This window comes from Eubalaena glacialis, chromosome 5 (assembly GCF_028564815.1).
Source record: "Eubalaena glacialis isolate mEubGla1 chromosome 5, mEubGla1.1.hap2.+ XY, whole genome shotgun sequence".
NCBI lineage: Eukaryota > Metazoa > Chordata > Mammalia > Artiodactyla > Balaenidae > Eubalaena > Eubalaena glacialis.
This window is the reverse complement of record NC_083720.1, coordinates 110,121,726-110,128,108: the sequence shown is the minus strand read 5'-3', so window position 1 is coordinate 110,128,108 and position 6,383 is coordinate 110,121,726. Positions and strand designations below refer to the sequence as shown.

The window sequence follows — 6,383 nt, the reverse complement described above, 5'->3', positions numbered from 1 at the left end:
TTACAGTCATTTTTATACTTGGTCATAGCTGGTATGTATAACTACCTTTTCCCACTATCTATTCTGTATTCCTTTTACCTTCAACAAGCCCCTCAGCTGGTCATGGTTATTTACCTGATGGGGTAACTAAATCCTTCATTCCTGAAGAGTCTGGGCCGTTAGTAGTACTGCCTGGATTGGACTGTTGTAGTTTTCCATTGACCTTAAATTAACCACAGAGCATGGTAACATTAAGAGATGCCCTAAAGTATCTCTTGTATTCTAGACATGCTCTTCTTCACCTCCTTATGGAGTAATCATCCAATATCCCCTTGGTAGTCAGGATCAGTCACCTGAGCCAGCAGAGTAACTGCCTTCTTTGCCTATAGATTCAGAGGCCTGAGGAGCCCCAAGTAGCCAAGTGGCAGTCTTAACTTTATGTCTCCTGGTGGAAACATTCCTCCCTCTGGAACTAAGACTTCTAGACCAGCAAAGTATAAGATCATGGGAACAGGAAGCAATAATCTTGCTAGTGGGTCACTAGAGGTAACAGTGAGTGGTGCTACACCCATTTCCACCCCTTTTTTCCTGAATCCACAAATCCTGGTTATAGGAGAAACAGCACCATATATTGGAAACTGGTTCAGAAAGAACACAGCCTTCTGGGAAAAGTTGTCCCAGGTCTGCAAGTTATTGCCATCAAGCTGGCATTGTAACTGAGTCTTCAAAAGGTCTTTCCAGATAAAGAAGATGTGGTACATATGTACAGTGAAATATTATTCAGCCATAAAAAAGAATTAAATAATGCCACTTGCAGCAATATAGATGGACCTAGAGACTGTCATACTGAGTGAAGTAAGTCAGACAAAGACAAATATATGATATCACTTATATGTGGAATCTAAAAAAAGTGGTACAAATGAACTTATTTACAAAACAGAAATATTATAACAGATGTAGAAAACAAACTTACAGTTACCAGGGGGGAAAGTGGGGGGAGGGATAAATTGGGAGATTAGGATTGACATATACACACTACTATATACAAAATAGATAATTAATAAGGACCTACTGTATAGCTCAGGGATCTCTACTCAATATTTTGTAATAGCCTATATGGTAAAAGAATCTAAAAAAGAGTGGATATATGCATATGTATAACTGATTCACTTTGCTGTACACATGAAGCTAACACAACATTGTAAATCAACTATACTCAAAGAAAAAAAAAGTCATTCAACTATTCTATCAAATCAACTGCTTCAAGGATGGTGGGAGATATAGTAAGACCAATGAGTTCCATAAGCATAGGCCCACTACATTTGCTGAGAAGTGAGTTCTTTGGTCAGAAGAAATGCTATGTGGAATATGTGACAATAGATAAAGCATTCTGTAAGTCCACGAAAGGTAGTTTTGGCAGAAACGCTGCATGCAAGGAAGGCAAATATGTATCCAGAGTAAGAGTCTATTCCAGTAAAAAAAAAAAAAAAAAAAAAAGTGTTGCCCCTTCATGATGCAAGCTGTCCAGTGTAATCAACTTGCTACCAGGTAGCTGGCTGATCACCCCAGGGAATGGTGCCATATGGACACTCGGTCTCTGCATCTGGCAGGTTGGGCACTCAGCAGTGCCTGTAGCCAGGTCAGCCTGGGTGAGTGGAAGTCCATGTGGCTGAGCCCATGCATCACCTCTATCCCTGCCACCATGGCCACTTTGTCCATGAGTTCTTTGGGTGATGACAGCGTGGCTGGGGAAAGAGGCTGGCTGGTGTCCATAGAATGGGTCATCTTATCCTCTTGACTATTAAAATCCTCCCCAGCTGAGGTCACACTTTGATGAACATTCACCTTGGACACAAATATGTTCATGCTTTTTGCCCATTCAGAGAGACCTATCCACATACCTCTTCCCCAGATTTTCTGTAACCAATTTCCCAATCATGTTTCTTCCAAAGCCCTGATCATTCAACCAAACCATTAGCTATAGCCCATGAATTGGTGTATAATCACATGTCTAACTGTTTCTCCTTCCAAGTAAAGTGAACAGTCAGGTGCTCTGCTCAAATTCTTCCCACTGGGAGGATTTCTCCTTCCCACCATCCTTCAGGGATATCCCAGAGAGGGGCAGCAGTGTTGCAGCTGTCCACTTTCAAGTGGTGCCTGCATACCATGCAGACCCACTTGTAAACAAGGCCCGAGTCTTCTCTTCCTATACTGACTGATTATAGGGAGCTCCCCATGAGGCCGTAGGTGCAGGCTTGAGGAGAGAAGACAGAGTAGAAGGAGGGGAGATCATGGGCATTTTGGTCACTTCTTCATGTAACTTGATTGTGCCTTCAGGGCCTGCTCAGTCCTAGTCATTATAAACCACTTCCATTAGATGATAGAGCTCTGATGTGCTCATCCCACTTTATGGCTTGTTGGGTCAGGTAATACCCAGTTCATAAAGGGCAGCTCAAGTCACATGGTAACTTGGTCCATGCTTAGTGTTCAGTCTCCACTAAGGCCCAATAGTAATCCAAGGGTTGTTTCTCAAAAGGAGAGTATCTGTGCGTGATGGCAAGGCTTTGCTCTAAAATACTAAGAGCTCATGCTGCAATTCACCTATAGGGACTCCAAACAGCAGCCCTATCTCCCACTGACACCACTGGATCTACTGGATCATGTGGCCCAAGTGATGGAGCAGCTTGTATGGTAGCCTGCATCTGTTGCAGAGCCTTCTCTTATTCTGGGTCCCACTCAAAACTAGAAGCTTTTTCAAATCCCCTGGTAAATGGGCTTAAGTAACACCCTAAATGAAGAAAATGTTGCCTCCAAAATCCAAAGAGGCACACTAGGCATTGTACCTTTTGAGATATTAAGAGGGCCAGATGCAACAACTCATCCTTTACCTTAAAAAGGATATCTCAATATGCCCCACACCACTGGACCCCTAGAAACTTCACTGAAGTATAAGATCCCTTAATTTTTGTCAGATTTATTTCTCAACCTCTCACACACAAACGTCTTACCAATAAGTCTAGAGTAGTTTCTACTTCTTGCTCACTAGTTCCAATCAGTTTAATGTCATCAGTGTAATTGACAAGTGTGATTCCTTGTGGGAGGGAAAGGTGATCAAGATCACTGAGAACTAAGTTATGATGTAGGGCTAGAGCATTGATATACCCCTAAGGTAAGACAGTGAATTAGTTGTTTTGGCCTTACCAGTGAAAACTGCTTCTAGTGGTCCTTATGAACAGGTAAAGAGAAAAAAGAATTTACCAGCTCAATATCTGCATATCATGTACCAGGAAATGTGCTAATTTGTTCAAGTAGTTAAACCACATTTGGTACAGCAGCTGCAATTGGAGTCAGCACCTGGTTAAGTTTATGACAATCCACTGTCATTCTCCAAAAATTCATCTGTCTTCTGCACAGGCCAAATAGGCAAATTGAATGGGGATGTGGGGGGAATAACCACCCCCATAGCTTTCAAGTCCTGGATTGTGGTACTAATCTCTGCAATCCCACCATGGGTGCAGTGCTGCTTTTGGTTTACTGTTTTCCAAGATAGAAGCAGTTCTAATAGATTCCACTTGGCCTTTCCTACCATAATAGACTCACTCCACACGTCATGAAACCAGTTGGAGATTCTGTCAGCTGTTAATTATGTCTATCCCAATTATGCATTGTGGAACTTGGGAAATAACTACAGGATGGGTTCAGGCACCCACTTGACCCACTTTGAGATGGACATGAACTAAAACTCCATTGATCACCTGGCCTCCAGAAGTCCCTACTAGCAGACCACAGTGATGTTTTGAGTCCCTTGGAATCAATGTCAGTTCAAAGCCAGTGTCTAGTAGTCTCTAAAAGGTCTATTTCCTTTACCCCAAAGTACAGTTACCCTGGTAAAAAGCTACAGGTCTATTTAGGGAAGACTAGAGAAAGAGCAACAGTATAAATTTTGGCAGTGTTCCAGAACTCTTCCTCAAGGTGGTCTGGTCTCCTCTTCATTCAAGACATTCCAAGTCTGTAAAGTGGCTCAAGTTTAAGAATTGATTGAGGGGCCACAACTCTGTTTTTATGATTCAGGTTAGACTTGTGTTCACTTGAACTAGAACTTTTTTGCTTATATAGATCAAGGAAGAATTTAGTAGGCTTCTTGTCTATTTCAATTCTAAAAAGGCCATAATCAACTAACCAATGCCATAGGTCTATTCAGACTATTCTGAGTGCTGCTTTAACTCTGTTGTCCATCACAGTAACCGTGCCCACCTTGCCTTTGGTGGTTGAGCCTCCATAACACAGGGCTCCAATTCCATTGCATTTAGGTTTCCCAATTCAGTGTCCTCAGTTCCCACTGTAAGGTCTGTCCTGAGAAGAAGAGCAATCCCATAGTTTATACTATGTGCTGGGGCTCCCCTCACAAATTTATATCTCACAGTCTTGGTGAAAGTTATGCCTTCTGGATTCTCTCAGGGTGGGCAAGTATGTCTTACATGACAAGTCCATTTTAACATTCTGATCTTCCTGAACCTTTGAATCTCTTCCTTTACAAAGGCAGGCCTGGCATTTCTAACTCACTCACTATGGTCCTACTTTTGGTTCATGTTTCAGCCAATCAACAAAACAAATTGTTTGAGCCCTTTCTAACTCCCCAAGATGCAACATTAAATGTGGAAAGTCTGCTTAGTGACACTTTGTCAATAAATTTGGCTTGACCCAACTTTATGTTCCAACAACACTTAATTTGACATTCTAAATATCCATTCCCACATATGTTCCCCAGATTTCTATCTATAAATTAGAAAACTCAAGTAATTCTTTGGAGTAGAGTGCACTTCCTCAGAGGACATATTTTGTACCTCACTTTTAGGGGCCTGCTGGGACTTTAGTTATGGATCGGGGGGGGTGGTCCTCAAAAGAATCAGCATAGTTTTCCAAGGCAACTTTGTCGAGGGAGGTCTTTACATTTCCCTGCTGTACAATATATATTTGTTGCTTATTTATTTTATAAATAGTAGTTTGTATCTCTCAATCCCATACCCCTATCTTGGCCCTTCCCCTATCCCTCTCCCCATGGTAACCACTATTTTTTTTTCTATATATGTGACTCTCTTTCTTTTTTGTTATATTCATTCATTTGTTTTATTTTTTAGATTCTACATAAAAGTGATAGCATACTGTACTTTTCTTTCTCTGTCTGACTTATTTCACTATGCATAATACTCTCTAGGTCCATTCACGTTATTACAAATGGCAGAATTTTATATATTTCTATGGCTGAGTAATTGTTTCCATATTCTGGTTATTGTAAATGATGTTGCTGTGAAGATTAAGGTACATATATCTTTTAGAATTAGTGTTTTTGTTTCATTCAGATGTATACCCAGGAGTGACATTGCTGGATCATATGGTAACTCTATTTTTTGTTTATTAAGGAACCCCCATACTGTTCTCCATAGTGGCTGCATCATTTACATTCCCATCAACAGTGTACTAGGGTTCTGTTCTCTCCACATTCTCACCAACATTTGTTATTTGTAGACTTTTCAATGATAACCATTCAGACAAGTGTGAGGACATATCTCATTGTGGTTTTTAATTACATCTCTCTAATAAATAGCAATGTTGAGCATCTTTTCATATGTCTGTTGACCATCTGTATGTCTTCTTTAGAAAAATGTCTATTCATGAATTTAGTCCATTTTTAATTTTTGTTATATTTAGTTGTATGAGCTGTTTATGTTTTGAATATTAACCCCTTATTGGTCATATCATTTGCAAGTATTTTCTCCAATTCAGTAGGTTGTATTAATATTTTCCTTTTGTTGCTGGTTTCCTTTGCAGTGCAAAAGCTTTTAACTTCAATTAGTTCCCATCTGTTTATTTTTCTTTTATATCTTTTGCTTTAGAAGACAGATCCCTCCAAAATGTTACTACAATTTATGTCAAAGAATGCTCTGCTTATGTTATCTTCTAGGAGTTTTATGGTTTCCAGTCTTACATTTAGTTCTATAATCCATTTTAAGATTATTTTTGTATATGGTGTGAGGGAATATTCTAATTTCATTGACTTATTTGTAGCTGTCCAGTTTTCCCAGTATGACTTATTGAAGAGAGATTGTAGAATAGACATTCTTGCCTCCTCTGTCATAGATTAATTGACCATAGGTCCACAGGTTTATTTTGGTCTCTCTGTTCTGTTCCACTGATGTGTCCATTTTTGTGTCAGTACCATGATGTTTATTGTAGCTTTGAATTGTAGTCTGAAGTCTGGAAGGGTTATAATTCCAGCTTTGCTTTTTTATTCTCAGGATTGTTTCAACAATGCAGGGTTTTTTTCGTTCCATACAAGTTTTAGGATTATTTGTTCTAGTCCTATAGGATATGTCATGGGTATTTGGATAGGGATTGCAATAAAT

The 6,383-nt window shown here is 39.8% G+C and overlaps 1 pseudogene; it reads right to left on the bottom strand.

Moving 5' to 3' along the window:
• Window positions 1-362: 362 nt before the first annotated feature.
• LOC133091831 (uncharacterized) overlaps window positions 363-6,383 on the bottom strand; it is a 105,500-nt pseudogene continuing 99,479 nt past the window's right edge.